Source organism: Pinus tabuliformis, chromosome 6, assembly GCF_031772625.1.
Source record: "Pinus tabuliformis cultivar Carrire ecotype Pingquan chromosome 6, CPIR1, whole genome shotgun sequence".
In the NCBI taxonomy this organism is placed as follows: domain Eukaryota; kingdom Viridiplantae; phylum Streptophyta; class Pinopsida; order Pinales; family Pinaceae; genus Pinus; species Pinus tabuliformis.
Window position 1 is genome coordinate 816563447 of NC_142292.1, and position 19604 is coordinate 816583050.

At 34.7% G+C, this 19604-nt stretch overlaps 1 pseudogene; it reads left to right on the forward strand.

Annotated features, from left to right (window-relative positions):
- Positions 1–6759: 6759 nt before the first annotated feature.
- LOC149261310 (aquaporin TIP2-1-like) lies at positions 6760–7696 on the forward strand (annotated as a pseudogene).
- The last annotated feature ends 11908 nt before the right edge of the window (positions 7697–19604 follow it).

The window sequence follows — 19604 nt, forward strand, 5'->3', positions numbered from 1 at the left end:
ATTTGGTATGTTATAGGTTCCAGGCGAGTGGTGCGTGGCATGGAGCATTATCATTCTGCGATAATAAGAAATTTGCATCGTATGGAATTCATTGTGTGTCAACTGCCATGCCGTGGACGGCGCCTCACGGTACTGTTCCATGACAGCGACGTGTAGTGGTAGCAAGCTGTCTTGATTCCTAGTTCTTGGTGGGCTCTTGGAATTGGCTCGCTTGGATTGGTATATAAGAGCAAACCAGCTACACGTTTATAATAATCAATAGCAACTGACACATTCAGTGAGTATTGTTTGTTTAATTTCTGCGTCTCTGTTGAGATTAGTCATTCGGGTTGAGCTGTTGAAATATAATTTCAACAGCGTTCGTTCGTTTGTACAATGCCAAAACCGCTCCTCCAAACCACCTAAATTTATCGGACCGCTTTTGGTTACAAAGCAGTCTCCGTATAATCGAGCCCGATCCAATTATCCTCAGCCACGTGGTCCTCTATATACGTCAACATAACTGACATTTAGGAGCCTAAAGTTCAGCATAAAAATGCTTCCCGAAATCCTCCACCACCCTTTGATTTGTTTGATCGTTCTTCGTCGTCCATCAACCAAAGTAGCATACCAACCTGCATCAAATTAATTACATTGCATGGAGTAAAGTTAAAGTTGGGTTGACCGCAGTTTTGTTATTAAGACATTTAATAAATTCTCATATGCGTAGGTAAAGTAATGAGGGTGTTCGTTTTATGTTTTCATATATGTTTTGTTTTTAAGTTTTTTATATAACGAGCCAAGTGAAAAATGCTCGTAGTTGTAATATTTTATATTTGCACATGGGATGAAATGGAAGCTCACAACAGCAAAAGAATAGGGGGAGCAGCATGAAATTTTTTATGTGTTGATTTTTGTAAGGAGGATATGCACAGCACTGTGGGGAGTATGAGCATATAATTTCTCTTGAAGCTGCATATGTAAATTTATTTTTACAGCAGTATGTGTAAAAATAGTTTTACACCAGTAAATGTAAAAGGGGTTTTACAACAGTAAATGTAAATGGGTTTTTACACACTAGCAGTGTAAATTCTCAGAAGGAGACAAAGTTTTATTTTTTGTTGGCTGAATGTATTTTTGGTGAATCCCTCTCAGCAAAAAGGATGAATATGTATCATGCATTTTGTTTTAATGAATAGAAATCTTTTTCTGGGTATGTAATACTCTGTTCTCAAGAATTTTTTTTTAAAGCTTCCCTGTGCAAAGGATCCTGAGGAGAGAAGGAAACAGAGCATTGCCTCTGTGTGTTCAGTTTTTATTTGTTTTTGGGATTTTACTAGAAAAATCCCCAACAGTGATATCAGAGCAGGCTTAGGCTCTTTGAAGGTGTTCAAAAAGCTGAAGGGAGGAGTCTTTTGTTGCAGCAGTAAATCTTCTCCAGCAAAGTGAAGTCTCAGGCAAAAGATTCAGGTATTCCTCAAAGTTTTATTTTTGTTACTGCTGAAGCAGTCAGTGTTTTAAAATACACAGTCAAGAAATTGAAGCATAGTTGAGGATGCAAGGAATGGCTAGCACCAGCACCAGCACTAGCATGGGTATGTTTAACACCCAGTTCCCACAGTTTAATAGGAAGAACTATGACTATTGGTCAATAACCATGAGAGCTTTATTTATCTCTCAAGATTTATGGGAATTAGTTGAATATGGGTTTGAAGAACCAGCAGATGAAAATCAATTTAACAACTTAACTAAGAGAGAGAGAGATCTGTTGAAGAGCAATAGGAAGAAGGATGCAAAAGCCATTGTATTGTTGTATCAAGCAGTGGACCAGAGTGTGTTTCCAAGGATAGCAGTAGCTAAGACATCCAATGAAGCATGGCAAACCCTCAAAACAGCCTATCAAGGCATGGAGAAAGTAAAGACAGCAAAACTACAGTTGCTGAGGAGAGATTTTGAAAATCTGAGCATGAAGGAGTCAGACACCATTGACTCATTTTTCACACATGTAATTGGTCTGGTCACACAGATAAGGACTCATGGAGAAACCCTTGAAGAAAGGAGGATTGTGGAGAAACTATTGAGGGTCCTACCCTCAAAGTTTGATGTGATTGTCACCACCATAGAAGAGACAAAGGATCTCTCAAACTTTTCAGTTGATGAGCTTCATGCATCACTGATAACACATGAGCAGAGGTTGAGTAGAAATGAAAACTCATCTCTAGAGCAAGCCTTTAAGACCCAGATGTCTTTTGGAAGAGGAAGAGGTCAAGGCAGAGGAAACAAAAGAGGAAGAGGCAGAAGCCAGAACAGAGGTGGAAGGAACAGTCCAACGAATGCTCAAGGAAGAGGCAGCAATCCAAATCAGAACCAAGGCCAAGGCAGCAGCCAACAAAGAGGACAACATCATGCTCAAGGACAAAGGTATAAAAAATCCAATGTCCAATGCTATTATTATAAAAAATATGGGCATTATGCCAGTGAATGTAGGAAGAAGCAACATGATATGAGTAATAGACAAAATGCAAATGTCACTAGAGAAAACATCAGCCAAGATAATGTGTTGTTAGCTTGTAACATGGCTGAAACAAACAGTGAGGACATATGGTTTTTAGACTCAGGTTGCAGCAACCATATGACAGGAAACATAGCTCTCTTTTCTGCCCTAGATAAAAATGTGAAATCAGAAGTCACACTAGGAACTGATAGCAAAATTTCTGTTATGGGAAAAGGAGCGGTAAAAATATTTACAAAGAAGGGTGAAAAGGAAACCATAGCAGATGTCTACTATGTCCCTGGAATGAGATGTAACCTCTTGAGTATTGGACAGCTTGTTCAAAAGGGTTACAATGTTTTCTTTGAGAATGATGTATACACCATCATCGATATAGCACCCAGCAAAAGATGCATTGCTGAAGTGAAGATGACAAGGAACAGGATGTTCCCTCTTAGAATAAGAGCAGATTTGAAAAACAAAGGAGAAATTGCAGCAGTTACCCAAGAGGCTTTCCAAAGCGTGCCAAAGGATGAAAATTGGTTGTGGCACTTGAGATTTGGACATCTCAATTTTGGAGGTTTAAACTTGTTAAGCAGAAAAGGAATGGTAAGAGGATTACCATTGATAGAGAAACCGGACAACCTTTGTGAAGGTTGCATTTTGGGGAAACAACATAGAGAAAGTTTTCCATCAGGTAAAAGCATAAGGGCAAAGGCACCCTTAGAGATCATCCACTCAGATTTATGTGGACCGATGCAAGCTCCATCATTAGCAGGCAGCCAATATTTCCTAAGATTTATTGATGACTTTACTAGAAAGACTTGGGTATATTTCCTTAAAAACAGAAATGAAGTGTTTGAAAAATTCCGAAATTTCAAAACACTTGTGGAAAACCAAAGCGGACTACATATCAAAGTTTTGAGAACTGACAGAGGAGGTGAGTATATCTCCAAGGAATTCCTACGATTCTGTAGAGAAAATGGAATTCACAAACAGTTTACAGCTAGGTACACCCCACAGCAAAATGGAGTTGCTGAAAGGAAGAATAGGACCATCATGGATATGGCGAGGAGCATGTTGAAGGCAAAGCATTTGCCAAATGATTATTGGGTTGAAGCTGTAAATTGTGCAGTGTATATTTTGAATAGGTTTCCTACAAAAGCAGTGTTGAACAAAGTGCCGGAAGAAGCATGGAGTGGGAGAAAGCAAGGAGGCACCCACATGAAAGTTTTTGGATGTGTGGCCTATGCACACATACCAGATCAGCTAAGGAGGAAGTTGGACAGCAAAGGGGAGAAATGTATCTTCATTGGATACAGTGAGGAATCCAAAGCTTACAGGTTGTATATCCCATCTACCAAAAAGTTTTTTGTCAGCAGAGATGTTCAATTCATTGAGGAGGAAGCTTGGGATGGAAGCATAGAGAAAACAGTGAATGTTAAAAACTGTTTGTCTCATGATGAAGATGATGAGGAGGTGGCTGAAATGCATCCCCAAACAGCAGCGCCAACACAAGGACAACACGGGACACCATTGAGGATAAATGAAAGTGTTTCTCCAAGCACACCACAAGGAGGAAATTCAAGTGCATCTTCAAGCACTTGCACACCAAATGAAAGAGGTAAGAAATTTAGAAATTTAAGTGACATTTATGATGAAGGAATGAATTCCTTGTTTGCTTTATATTGTCATGTTGATGATCCTATTCATTTCGAAGATGCAATTAAAGATAAGAAATGGATAGAAGCTATGGATGAGGAGATTAATGCCATAGAGAGAAACAAAACATGGGATTTGGTTGAGCTACCAAAAGGTAAAGAAGTCATTGGAGTTAAATAGGTCTACAAGACCAAGAACAATGCTGAAGGTAAGATAGAAAGGCACAAGGCAAGGCTGGTTGTCAAAGGGTACAAGCAGCAATATGGGAGAGATTATGAGGAGACTTTCGCATCGGTTGCAAGAATGGAAACCGTGAGAGCAGTGCTGTCCATAGCAGCACAAAACGAATGGAAAGTCTACCAAATGGACATGAAGTCAGCATTCCTAAACGAAGTGTTAATGGAAGAGGTTTACATTGAACAACCTCTAGGCTATGAGAAGAAAGGTGAAGAGCACAAAGTGTGCAAATTGAAGAAAGCTCTTTATGGGCTGAAGCAAGCGCCAAGAGCATGGTACAGTAGGATAGATTCCTATCTATTGGATAATGAATTTGACAAGTGTGAAGGAGAACCCACCGTCTACATCAAAGAAAAAGATGGTAAAATTTTAATTGTTGTCTTATATGTTGATGATGTTATTTTCACAGGTAATGATGATCAGCTCATTGAGAATTTTGAATCAGTCATGAAAGAGGAATTTGAAATGACTGACATGGGTTTCTTGAGATACTTCTTAGGCATAGAAGTAGATCAAAATGAAAAATGAATTTTTATCTCACAAGCTAGATATGTAAATTAAGTGTTGGGCAGATTTAACATGCAAGAATGCAAAGCAGCGATCACTCCCACAGTAATGGGATTAAGACTCAGCAGAGAGGACAACAACAAGGATTTTGATCCTAGTTTGTACAAGAGTATTTTTGGCAGCCTTATATATTTAACAACTATTAGGCCTAACATTATGTTTACTGTTAGTTTAATTTCCAGATTCATGGAAAGGCCAAAGGAGGCACATTGGCAGGCAGCAAAAAGAATTTTAAGGTATGTCAAAGGTACCAAAATGTTTGGCATATTATATTGTGTCTCAGAAAGTTCAGATTTAATTGGATACACTGATAGTGATTGGGCTGGAAGTGTAGATGATCGGAAAAGCACTTCCGGTTATGTTTTTCATATGGGTTCAGGAGCCATTTCATGGGCTTCTAAGAAGCAGTCCATTGTAGCATTGTCTACAGCAGAGGCTGAATATGTGGCAGCTACAACAGCATCATGTCAAGCAGTTTGGATGAGAAGAATGTTGAGGAGTTTAGGCCAAGAGCAGGCAAAAACAACAATGATTTTTTGTGACAATAGCTCAACTATTGCATTGTCAAAGAATTCAGTGTTTCATAAGAGAACGAAACACATTAATACAAGGTTTCACTACATCAGAGAATTGGTGAACACTGGAGAAATTATCCTAGAACATTGCAGGAATCAAGAACATGTAGTAGACATCTTGACAAAGCCATTGGATCAGAAAAGCTTTGAATTTTTGAGGAAGTGTCTGGGTATGACCGAATGCCCAGCAGTTGAAATTAAAGGGGAGTGTTGAAATATAATTTCAACAGCGTTCGTTCGTTTGTACAATGCCAAAACCGCTCCTCCAAACCACCTAAACTTATCGGACCGCTTTTGGTCACAAAGCAGTTTCCGTATAATCGAGCCCGTTCCAATTACCCTCAGCCACGTAGTCCTCTATATACGCCAGCAGAACTGACATTTCGGAGCCTAAAGTTCAGCATAAAAATGCCTCCCGAAATCCTCCACCACCGTCCGATTTGCTTGATCATTCTCCGCCGTCCATCAACCAAAGTAGCATACGAGCCTGCATCGAATTAATTACATTGCGTGGAGTAAAGTTAAAGTTGGGTTCACCGCAGTTTTGTCATTAAGACATTTAATAAATTCTCATATGCGTAGGTAAAGTATTTACGTTTATGTTTATTACGGCACGTAAAGTAATGAGGGTGTTCGTTTTATGTTTTCATATATGTTTTGTTTTTAAGTTTTTTTATATAACGAGCCAAGTGAAAAATGCTCATAGTTGTAATATTTTATATTTGCACATGGGATGAAATGGAAGCTCGCAGCAGCGAAAGAATAGGGGGAGCAGCATGAAATTTTTTGTGTGTTGATTTTTGCAAGGAGGATATGCACAACAGTGCGGGGAGTATGAGCATATAATTTCTCTTGAAGCTGCATATGTAAATTTATTTTTACAGCAATATGTGTAAAAATAGTTTTACACCAGTAAATGTAAAAGGGGTTTTACAACAGTAAATGTAAATGGGTTTTTACACACCAGCAGTGTAAATTCTCAGAAGGAGACAGAGTTTTATTTTTTGTTGGCTGAATGTATTTTTGGTGAATCCCTCTCAGCAAAGAGGATGAATATGTATCAGGCATTTTGTTTTAATGAATAGAAATGTTTTTCTGGGTATGTAATACTCTGTTCTCAAGAATTTTTTTTTAAAGCTTCCCTGTGCAAAGGATCCTGAGGAGAGAAGGAAACAGAGCATTGCCTTTGTGTGTTCAGTTTTTATTTGTTTTTGGGATTTTACCAGAAAAATCCCCAACATGAGCATGATGGGGTGTGTGGAGATAGCATTCAACAGCTTTGATGATGCGTTCAAGTTTGAAGCGTCGAGGTCATATGTTGCAGAGTTTATCTCCACTCTGCTCTTTGTCTTTGCTGGTGTCGGATCTGTCATGGCTTACGGTTCGTTCTCTTCTCTTCTCTATTGCGCTTCTTTTCTTGCACCCTTCTCGCCCAAATTCGAAAAAATTCTGATCGTTAAATATGATGCGTGCAGATGAGCTGACCTCGGATGCAACTCTGAGCCCGGTGGACCTGGTAGGGTGGGATTGGCTCAGGCCCTCGCACTTTTTGTGGCTGTCTCTATCGGGGCTAACATTTCCGGTGGTCATGTCAACCCGGCTGTCACTTTCGGGCTTACCCTAGGGGGCCACATCACACTCCTCCGCGGCGTTTTTTATTGGATCGCTCAGCTCCTCGGCTCCATCGTTCCCTACCTCCTCTTGAAGTTCACCACCGACGGTTTGGTAAGCCCCACGAAATATGTTATGTCATCGTATATAGTTTTGATACTAATTGATAATGATAAAAATTTATTTGGTTGAAATGCAGACGACACCCATTCACTCGGTGGCCTCGGGCATGAGCACTGGCGAGGGCGTGCTTATGGAGATCGTTATCACATTCGCTCTCGTTTACACCGTCTACGCCACCGCAGCCAACCCGAAGAAGGGCGACTTGGGCACCATAGCTCCAATTGCCATTGGCTTCATCGTGGGCGCGAAGATCTTGGCTGCTGACCCTTTCTCTGGCGGCTCTATGAACCCTGCCCGCTCCTTTGGCCCTGCAGTCGTGAGCAGAGACTTCACCGACCACTGGTTGTACTGGGTCGGCCCCCTCATCGGAGGTGGCCTTGCCGGTATCGTTTATGGAGGCATCTTCATTGGGAACGACTCGCACGTCCCCCTCCCCGTTTCCGATTTCTGATATGGGAACAGAGTAACTGATGCCGAATAACTCTACTAAAATCAATGTGCAAACTCAATGATGAATAGATCAAGAAAGTTTGTGGATTTAATTCTCTATTATAGAGATGCTAGTTACAATTATTGTTAATTTTCTTGCGAGTAATAAGAATATTTTTAAACGGAATCATAACGTATAAAATTATCATTAATAACATTGAAGTGACTTTTTCTAAGTAGTAATCATGAATATATTCATTTTAATTTAAAAAGCAGTGATGACATTTTTATTTTTTTTAATTAAATCGATTAATCTAAATGACAGTTTTTTAAGTAATAATATTATTTTTATTTTCAAAATGAATTATGATTATGGTATTAGTAATTTATAATATTTGTTTGTGATAATAATATGGAATGAATTTATGTAAAAAAATGGTTGGATGTTGTTATTTATATATAAATATATAAATTTTTTTATTTGATTTATATGGGGATTTAAACTTCAAATCTCATGGTTTACGTAATATGTTATAACATCATGATTATGTATTGAGTCTTATAAGTTAATAATAATGATTTTTTAAATAAAACTATAATTTAGTTAATTTTATTATTTTTTAGTTTTTGGTAATTAGAGATGTATTATGAGGTAAGTTTTTGATATCTATTGGTGTTTACTCAAACCATTTTATTTATATGTCTACTCTAATTATGCTGATTTATCAACTATTTAATTAGGCATAATCTAACTTATAGATGAAATGACCTTTTTTCGAGTATTTTTTCTCATTAATTTCAATCAAAATTTCATAGATATTTATAAAAATTTGAGTTTAAATTGTTTAATTTGTAAAATTAGTGTGTGTGAGAGGGTGCTAAATCCATCTATGCATTCAAAAATGTATTTTAAATAACAAAAAATCACAATCTTGCATGGAAAAAGGTTATTTCGTAAGTTAAGCTAAGTTGGTTACTCTAATTATGAGGATAAACACGTTAATTTTGGAATGGAGTTTTCAAAATTTTAATTTAATTATCATTAATTATTGAGCACATGATGGGAATTTAACCTCCATGGAATATTTTAAAATATTCTTAGTAGTATTCACAAATCAAAATTTGAGATGATCTCAAAAGTAGTTATGCCCTTTCACCTAGCTAATGGGAGGTCACAAGGTCTGCTAATAAAACTGTGAGATGTGATTCCTTGAGGTGGATCTACTTGAATATTTTCCGGGAATAAATAAATAAAATTAATAAAAAAGAAAGAAGAAATAAGTAGTTATGTCATTTTTCTCTTTTAAAGTAAATTGACTAGTTAAAAAAAATATATCATATGAACAAGTGTCATATGAAATGAGATAATTTTTTAGTCATGTGATATTGATAAGCCATGGTATTGTAACAAAACCTATTTACAAAATAAAAAGGAGTTGTCTTTTTGGAATTTGTAGTATTGGAATCCAGCTAAAAAATTTGAGGTGAAATCTTGATTTGTGTTATTTACACTGGTTTTTTGACTGTAAATATGGATTCAACACCCTCAAAAACCCCTAGGGCACTTCGATTGTTCATAAGTTACCCATCAAACTTGTGATTTCAATAAATTCTTGTCGTATTTTAGAGAAATTACACACAAAAACCCACTGTAAAACTTTCCAAAAAATCACACTAAAGACAACTCCAAATAAAAATCTCTTTGTTATGTCATTATGTTAGTAGCGTTAGGTCATTATGTTAGCAGTGATATTTAGTTTTCATGTTTCCCTATTAATCTCTAATGTACAAAGATTTTTTTGGAATTTTTTCTTTTATTTTCTCCATAGTTAAACCTTGGGTTTTTTGGTTCCCTAGGTTGATGTTACCCCACCCCACCACTAAGACTCAGCCCAAGACATGACATGTCTCACTGAGTGAGCTTAACAAACATATTGTTTCTTCTGAACCAACTTATTGTTCGTAGGTTGAAAAACATAAAATTTTCAAGTTTTGGTCACTCAGACTGCTCACCTTTGCTCATCTAAGTTCATCTTTTTACAACAACCCAATTGCAGTATTTGCATTTTTTTGTGTATTTCATGGCATACATTACATTTTATCATCGTGAGTCTACTGTAAGCGTTTACCATGTCGTGAAGCTCATGATTATTAGAACTAGCACAACCACATTTACCAATGTGATTGATAAACGCCCATAGGCGTATATGAAACATATAGACAACCACACTTTTCAATGTGGTTGATATACGCCGATAGGCTTATATCAACCACATTAATAATTATTATGGATATTTAGGATTATTAATAACTATATAAATATTATCAACTAGATTTAGAATTATTAATAATTATATAAATAGTAACAACCAGATTATTTCTATATATTATTATATTATATAAATTTCTAATATATATTAATTAATAATAAGAATAGCTCATAATAATATTAGATTATCATTATATTATTTAAATAATCTAATAATAATAATAATAATAATAACAATAATAATAATATGATGATGATGGTGGTGGTGGTGGTGGTTAACGTCCACAGAGACCAAACTTTGGTCTATCGGATCTAAAGAAACAAATTATTTAGTTTGATTTAAGATTTTATTCCTATGCTCAAAAGCTTGGAGAGAAGCCTTCCGAGCTCACCATAATTTTGACATCGTAAAAGGCTAGGAAGGTCAGTATTGCGACATAGATTATGAAACTGAGATTTAATGTGGTTGTACACGGGGCACTCTAAGAGGAAGTGGCTTTCATCCTCGATGTTCCTATTTTCACAGAGATGGCAGATCCTTTCCATCCATGGTGTTTTAGGGACAGCCCAACGACCTATTTCACTATGGATCTCATGAGAGTTCATTCTAATCTTCGCTATATTAATTTTCTTCTTTGAGCTAGTTAAAACAGAGAGATACTTTTGATCTTCTAGGGTGGGGTTGATGACCTTAATTTCCTTTTAGCTGCTAAATCTTTCTCACACCACATTTTTTCTTTGAACTTAGAAGTAACAATATTTTTAATGTTATTAATGTTTTGCAATGCATCATTCTTGTTGATCTCCCAATGGTTTAACCAGGCCCTCGTGTCTTTATACCACCACCGCTTGAGCCTTAGGTGGTTTTGGCTGGAAGTTAAAGCTAGTTTAGGAAGTCTATGATCTCCTATGTTATTGAGTTTGTGCTTGTACACCAGAAGCATAGTCATAGCTGCTAGGCTCTCGATAGGGGAAACACCAACTTCTATAAGGAGAATAGGATAGGGTGTATTGCTTTTAATTTTTAGGTTATACGTTATAAAACACTTCTGGATTTGCTCAATTTTTCTCCAAGATTCTCTAGAGATCCTGCAACCCTAGACCTCACATCCATATAGGATAACAGGAGTGACTAAAGTTTCAAAGAGGAACTTCTTTTTATCCCACATTACGAGGTTTGTCGTATTACAATTATTTTCAAGACCAAAATAAGTTTTCCACCCTCCATTAATCCTTTTCTCAATGCTATAGTTCCAGTTGAGCTTGTGATGAATATCAATTCCTAGGTACTTGTAAGAATACACTTCCTCCAAGTTATTATTGTCATACATAAAATTAGTGTAAGTGTCCTTCTTGGATTTGATAATCATAACTTTTGTTTTGTCAGTGTTAACAGTCATACCCATGGTAGAGCAGAAATCCTTAAGAAACCTAAGTTGCTTATCAAGATTAGATGGGCACTTTCAAGAAGAACAATATCGTCAGCATAGAGAAGAAGGATGATGACTATCCCAGCTAAGATCGTGCCAACACATCCTGCTTCCTCTAAATAACCTTCAAGCTTGTCGATGTAAATGCCAAATAGGATAGTGGAGAGGGGACAACCTTGTTTAACTCCGATATTACATTTAATATCTTTCGACCACCCCTCATTGATTTTTAGCTTGGCAATTACATTCTCGTATAACCTAATAGTGATAGCTCTCAACTCGAAAGGAAGCTTTAGTTCTTCTAATCTATTCCAAAGGTTGTTTCTAGGAACTGTATCGAAATCCTTCCTAAAGTCAACAAAGCAAAAAAAGAGGTTGGATTTATCATTACAACATTCCTCTACAATGATCCTAAGTGTAACGAGGTGGTTTGTTGTTGAGTGATGCCTCCTAAAACCTACTTGGCCCTTAGCCCAGTTACCTTCACTTTCAAGCCATAAGCTCAACTTCTTTTCCAAAATAATACCATATAACTTGGCTAAGAGAGGGCTGATCATAATTGTCTGATAATTAGAGGGGTTATTTGTATCCCCACTTTTAAAAATAGGGATAATGAGGCTCCTAGTCCATGGTTTAGGGAACCCTTGCTTGACTGCTTGATTGAAAAGCTTGTGGATGTGGGGGATGAGGACAAGACCTCCTATTTTTAAGATTTATGCCTAGTAACCTTCAATGTCCTTAGATTTCCCATTTGCTAGGCGATTAACCCCAAAATCAATGTCTTCTAATGAGAAAACTTTCGTTGTGAGCAGGGTTTCAAAGTTATCAATGACATTTGAAGATCCATAGAGCTTTTTAAGATAGGAATTCAAATCGTGTAAAGCAATTTTATTATTATCATTAGTTTTCCTATTCAGAATCTGCTTCAAAAATTTCTTAGTAGTTACCTTAGAGAGGTGTAAGAGATTCTCTTGTCTTTTACGAATATACTGCCTCTTTTTCCTTTTAGTTAGGGCTTTGTATATTTTTATCTTGCCCATTTTAAGAGATTTATTTTGTATATTATTATAATAATATACAAATATAATTACTATTATAATAATAATATAATCAATATTATTATAATATTATTAAGAGTTCATATTATTATTATTATTATAATATTAATATAATAATATATAAAAATAATCTCGTTGTTAATATTTATATAGTTATTGATAATATTTGATTATAATACTATAATAATATTATATTATTATAATAATATATAAATGTAACTATTATTATAATAATAATATAGACAATATTATTATAATAAGAACAATAAAGACCAATTATTTATTATTTATTATTTATGATAATTAATAACTATATAAATAATAGCAACTATATTTTTATATAATTATATAGTTATGATTATTATATTAATATTATTATAATAACATAAACTCATATTGTTATTATTATTATTTTTAGGCTTTAGTATTTTTAATATTTATCTTAGGGTTTGTATACATAGGGTTAATTATTATTAGTATTTAGGATTATTAATAACTATATAAATATTAACAACCAGATTATTTATATATATTATTGTATAAATATTATATTAATATTATAATAATTATATGAACTCCTAATATATATTAATTAATAATAAGAACAGCTCATAATAATATTAGATTATCATTATATTATTTAAATAATTTAATAATATAAAATTATAAATAATAATAATAATAATAATAATATTGGGTTATAATATTAAAATAATATTATATTATTATTACAATAATATATAAATATAATTATTATTATTATAATAATAATATAATGAATATTATTATAATATTATTAGGAGTTTATATTATTATTATAATATTAAAATAATATTATATTATTATAATAATATATAAATATAATCAATATTATTATAATAAGAACAATAAAGACCAATTATTTATTATTTATGATAATTAATAACTAACAAATAATAGCAATATATTTTTATATATATATTTATGATTATTATATTAATATTATAATAATAATATAAACTCATATTATTATTATTATTATTAGGCTTTAGTAATTTTAATATTTATCTTAGAGTTTGTATACATAAAGTTAATTAGTATCAGTATTTAGGATTATTAATAACTACATATATATTAACCACAAGATTATATATATATATATATATATATATATATATAATATATTATATTAATATTATAATAATTATATAAACTCTTAATATATATTAATTAATAATAAAAATAGCCCATGATAATATTAGATTATCATTATATTATTTAAATAATCTAATAATATAAAATTATAAAAAAAAAATAATAGCAATTATATTGTATAATAATAATAATAATATTTAATTATAATAATATCATATTATTATAATTATATACAAATACAATTATTAATATAATAATAATATAATCGATATTATTAAGAGTTTATATTATTATTATAATATTTATATAATAATATATAAAAATGATGTAGTTGTTAAAACTTATATAGTTATTAATAATATTTGATTATAAAATTATAATAATATTATATTATTATTATAATATACAAATATAATTATTATTCAAATAATAATATAATTAATATTATTATATTATTATAATAAGAACAATATTATACATTACATTTTATCATCGTGAGTCTAGTGTAAGCGTTTACCATGTCGTGAAGCCTATGATTATTAGAAATATCTTAAATACATAGATTTGTTCTATCTCTGCTTCTTTCAAATTCATCTTCGCAGTAACCCGAGTGCAATATTTGTGTTTCCTTCAGATTTAAGTGGTGTTTTCTGTTCTTGAATTTAGTGTCAATAAAATATTTACTGTGCAATAAATGCTCTGTATTCTATATCCACAAACATCTCACCTCAGTGCTCAACAAAGCTCGATTTGGGTATAAATGTACCTTGAAAGGGTCGTTGTAGGTTATATAAGTTTGAGCTTTAATGGCTGAGAAGGTGATGCCCTCGTTCCCAGACGAGATCTTGGAGCATGTTCTGGTATTCTTGACCTCATCACAAGATCGAAACTCGACCTTTCTCATGTGCAAGACATGGTATAAAGCTGGGTCATGGGGGTATAGGATCTTATTCACAGGAAATGTATACGCACTTTCTCCAGGGATTATAGTGAGGAGGTTTGCGAGGATAAGGTCAGTAACTATCAAGGGAAAGCCGAGAATTAGAGATTTCAATCTGGTGCCACCAAACTATAGAGTGGATGTTCTTCCACGATTGGTTGTGATGTTGTCTTCTTATCCCATGTTGGAGGAACTTAGGCTGAAGAGGATGGTGGTGACTAATGAAATATTGGAGCTCCTAACTCATTCATTCCCTAATTTCTATGTTCTATCACTAGCCAACTTTGAAGGCTTCAGTGTGGATGGCCTTGTTATTATAGTGAGAGATTGCAGGAAACATTCATACACTTCAACATAGATTTTGAACTCGTTTCTCCCATGACTTACTAGCACAAACCCATTGAAACTTCATTCTAATAAGCACCTCCATATCAAACACAAGTTTGGATGGTCTATGTTAGTGTCCATATTTAATGTACAATAGATTTAATGCACAGTTACACAAAGTGTGGATCCCTACCCAAGCCATAGAAACATGCTCAAGGCATTGCACTACAAAAAGTAGACTTCCTTCCGCTTAGGTCTGTAAACTAGGTCAAAGGGGTAGTTATTCTAATAAAATCACATGGACCTGGACCAAGTCTCATCCCTTTTAAACATATATGATGCCTTTCTCTTTCTTTGTCTCAAGTCATAGATCATGGTAGAGATAGGAGTAGCTCCTAAGCTTTGGGTGTGGTTTAAGAGAGTGATCCAGTTGGTAGCCACTCCCTTTCCAATTAATGACGAGTGCAATTTTTTTAGTAAATAGTTGTTAAGTGTGAAGCCAAATTCACGCAATATTCTAGATCCTTCTAGATTAGATTTTTCTAGATCTCCAAGATTCTAGATCCTCCTACACTGCCAGTGGTTTCTAGATCATTCCAGATCTCCATCTGAATCACACACAGGATTCTAGATCCTTCTTCTGCCTCTATAAATTTGTAATTTCTCTGGCCAAGGAAGGCAAGCCAAGGTCCAAGCCTGTTATGTAATGCAAAGTGATTTATGTTCTCTAGTGATTGTTTTATCTATTCCTTTGTTTATGACTAATAAATCTTGTTGTTTCTCCATTTGTCTCTCTCTGTGAAATTATTCGCTGTTATTGCCATTTAAGTCTCTGAGTATAAATCCGTTGTGTGTTATGTATGATCTGGTCTAACAACTGGTATCAGAGCCAAGTTCGAATATCCACCGTGCAAGCTGCTTAGTGCCATCGCCTTGCTCTGGCAGCGTTCGTTAAAATGTTGGTTGTTACCCTTGGAGCTGTTGAAGGATCTGTCTAGGAAATAGCCGAGGAACGCTGGAACTAAAAGACAGTTGCTGCAAGAAAAAAAAGGTCGCAGATCTATGTTGAAACGTGCTGCTGGAGTTTGAAACGTGGAGATCCGTGGAGATTGGAGTTGAAACGTGGTGTTTGTAAGTTTTTTTTACATCAAGTTTTTTTTCTCAAACCAACATATGTATGTGTGAAATGTGAAAAGGTTAAAACATTATATATGTTTTTATATTTATTATGAAACATATATAATTATATGTTGGAATTTTGAAAAGTATATTTTAAAAAGGAGCAGGAATTTTGAAAAGGGTATTTTAAATGGAGGAAGGTCATTATTACTAATTTTTAAAGAGTAATAATTAAAGTTTTATTTTTAAGTTGAGTTTCTGTGTTTTGGGGCATGACTTTGATTGAAAATGGAGACAACACTTACAGATATGGAGAAGTTCAGCAGGGCTAATTTTTCCCTATGGAAATCACAGATGGAGGATATATTGATTTTAAAGGATCAGTATTTTCCGATTGAAGGCACAACAAAGAAACCCTCATCGATGAAAAATGAAGAGTGGAATAAGTTCGATAGAAAGGTGATTGCAACAATCTGCCAATGTTTAGCAAAGAATGTTTATTTCAATGTGTTCGGAGAAAAGATGGCTAAAGGATTATGGAAGAAGCTCCATGATCTATATGAGAAGAACACAACATCAAACAAAGTGTTCTTGATGAAGAAACTTTTTAATCTCAAAATGAAGGAGGGTGCTTTAGTTGCTGAGCACTTGAATGCATTTAATATTATTACTAATCAACTTGCCTCTGTTAAAATCATTTTAGATGATGAAATTAGAGTTATTTTGCTAATGTGTTCTATGCCAGATAGCTGGGAAAATTTAATTGTAGCTATGAGCACTTCAACAACTACAGGGACCCTGAAGTTTGATGATGTCAGCAGTAGTTTAATGAATGAGGAGCTGCGACGCAAGTCAATTTTGGAAAACCAGGGAGGATAGGCTCTAGCTCTAGCTGATCGTGGTAGGAGAATGGATCAAGGCTAGCAAGGGCGATCAAGATCGAGAGGCCGATCAAAATCAAGGAGAGGAAGGATCATCTGCTTTCATTGTGGCAAACCCGAGCACATGAAGAAAGAATGTTGATTCTGGAAGAAAGGACAAAAGGATCAGAGACTGTCTAGTACAAATCACAAGTCATCCAGCACAAATGGAGGTGAGACTACTGCTGTAGCCACAAATGGTGATGTTTTGTTTACTTTTTCAGTAGAGGATGCATGTGTATATACATCTAGCAGTGGCTTTGATTGGATCCTTGACTCTGGGGCATCTCACCATGTAACCCCATGCAAAGATAGTTTTGTTTCATATAATCCTAGTGATTATGGTAGAGTGCATTTGGGGAATAATAATTTTTGCAGTATTGTTGGAGTGGGAGATTTCCAGATCAAGATGAAAGATGGACAAAATATATTTTTGAAACAAGTCAGGCATGTACTAGAAATGCACATGAGTTTAATCTCTATGGGATGACTGGATGATGAAGGCTATTCGACAAGCTTTGGAAAAGGAGGCTGGAAAATTAGCAAAGGTGCATTGGTCGTGGCCAAAGGACCCAAGACAGGAACATTATACACATTGAAGACACTAATAGGAAAATCAGATTTGGTTGTTGTCACAAAAGAAGGAAATTCAGCAGATCTGTGGCATAAGCGTTTGGGTCACATGAACGAGAAGGGCTTAAAAATCCTTGTTGGTAAAAATTTATTGCCAGGTTTGAAATCCTACAATCTTGGACTTTGTGAGCATTGTATATATGGTAGACAAAGAAGGGTTTCATTCCTTAATGGTGGCCATGGCAGAAAGAAAAATGTGTTAGAATTGGTACATTCGGATGTGTTTGGGCCTGTTAACATCAAATCATTAGGAGGAGCATCATATCTTGTAACATTTATAGATGATGCATCCAGGAAAGTTTGGGCATATCCTATGAAAAATAAAAGTGAAGTGTTTGGAATATTTCAAAAATTCCATGTTGCTGTTGAAAGAGAGACTAACAAATTGCTGAAGTGTTTAAGAACAGATAATGGTGAAGAATATTGCTCAAATGCATTTAAGGAACATTGTAACAGGTTTGGCATAAAGCATGAGAAGACTGTGCCTAGTACTCCTCAACAGAATGGTGTCGCAGAAAGGATGAATGGCACCATTATGGAAAAGGTGCAAAGTATGTTGTCCAATTCCAGTTTGGAGAAGAATTTTTGGGCTGAAGCAGTCAGGACCGCTTGCTACCTCATAAATAGATCTCCAACTACAACCTTGGATGGCGGTATCCCTGAAGAAGTTTGGACTGGTAAGAATTTGAATTATTCTCACTTGAAAATCTTTGGATGTGAAGCACTTGTACATATCCCCAAAGAAAATAGAACTAAGCTAGATGATAAATCTATGAAATGCATTTTTTTTGGGATATGTGGATGAAGATCTTGGTTATCGTCTATGGGATCCAGTCAAACATAAAATTATTAGAAGCAGGGACGTTATATTTAATGAGTCAGAAATGTTCAAGAGGATTGTAGGTGAGTTGGAGGTTAAGAAGGTTATTGACAACTTTGAAGAGCAGCAGGAAAACATACCATAAATACAAGAAAATGAACAGCAAATTCAAGAGCACAAAGAACAACAAGTGTAAAATAATGAACAATAAGAAGAAGGAATATTACAGGAACCTTTACAAGAGATTCAACCTGATAATGCAACACCACAGTTGGTTCGCAGATCTTCTAGGCCTCATAAGCCTTCACAAAGGTATCCTCCTTCAAACTATATTTTGTTGACTGATGAAGGTGAACCTAATTGTTTTCAAGAAGCTTGTAAAGTCGAGCATAGTAAAGAATGGAAGAAGAAATGAACTCTTTGCAGGAAAATAAAACTTGGGAGTTAGTAAACCTCCCAAGAGGTAGAAAATCTCTACAAAACAAATGGGTATACAAGATTAAGCAAGAAAGTGACAAAAAGAAGGAGAGGTATAAAGCAAGACTGGTGGTGAAAGGTTTTGCCCAAAAAGAAGGTATTGACTTCACTGAAATTTTCTCACCTGTTGTTAAAATGTCATCATTAGAGTCATTCTTGGTCTAGTTGCTGCTTTAGACCTAGAATGTGAATAGTTAGATGTAAAAATTGCTTTCCTTCATAGTGAATTGGAGGAAGAAATTTATATGGAGTAGCCAAAAGGCTTCATAGAAAAAGGCAAAGAAGGCCTTGTTTGTAGGTTGAAGAAGAGTCTCTATGGGTTGAAATAGGCACCTCAACAATGGTACAAGAAATTTGATTCATTCATGTTGGAACATGGTTTTCAGAGGTTGGAAGTTGACCATTGTGTCTATATCAAGAGGTATGATCAAGGAAAGTATATCATATTATTGTTATATATGGATGACATGTTGATTGTTGGGCATGATAAGAATAAGATCAATAGGTTGAAGAAAGATTTGGGTAGAAAATTTGCAATGAAGGATTTGGGACCAGCACAACAGATATTGGGCATGCGGATTATGCGTGACAGGAAAAACAAAAGGTTGTGGCTATCACAAGAAAAATATATCAAGAAGGTGCTTGACAGGTTTAATATGAAGGATGCCAAGCTAGTTGGTACACCCCTTATAGCCCACTTCAAGATGAGTACTGAATTATGTCCTAGTGATGACAAGGAGAAGGAAGAGATGAGCAGAATTCCTTACGCTTTAGCAGTTGGTAGCTTAATGTATGCCATGGTA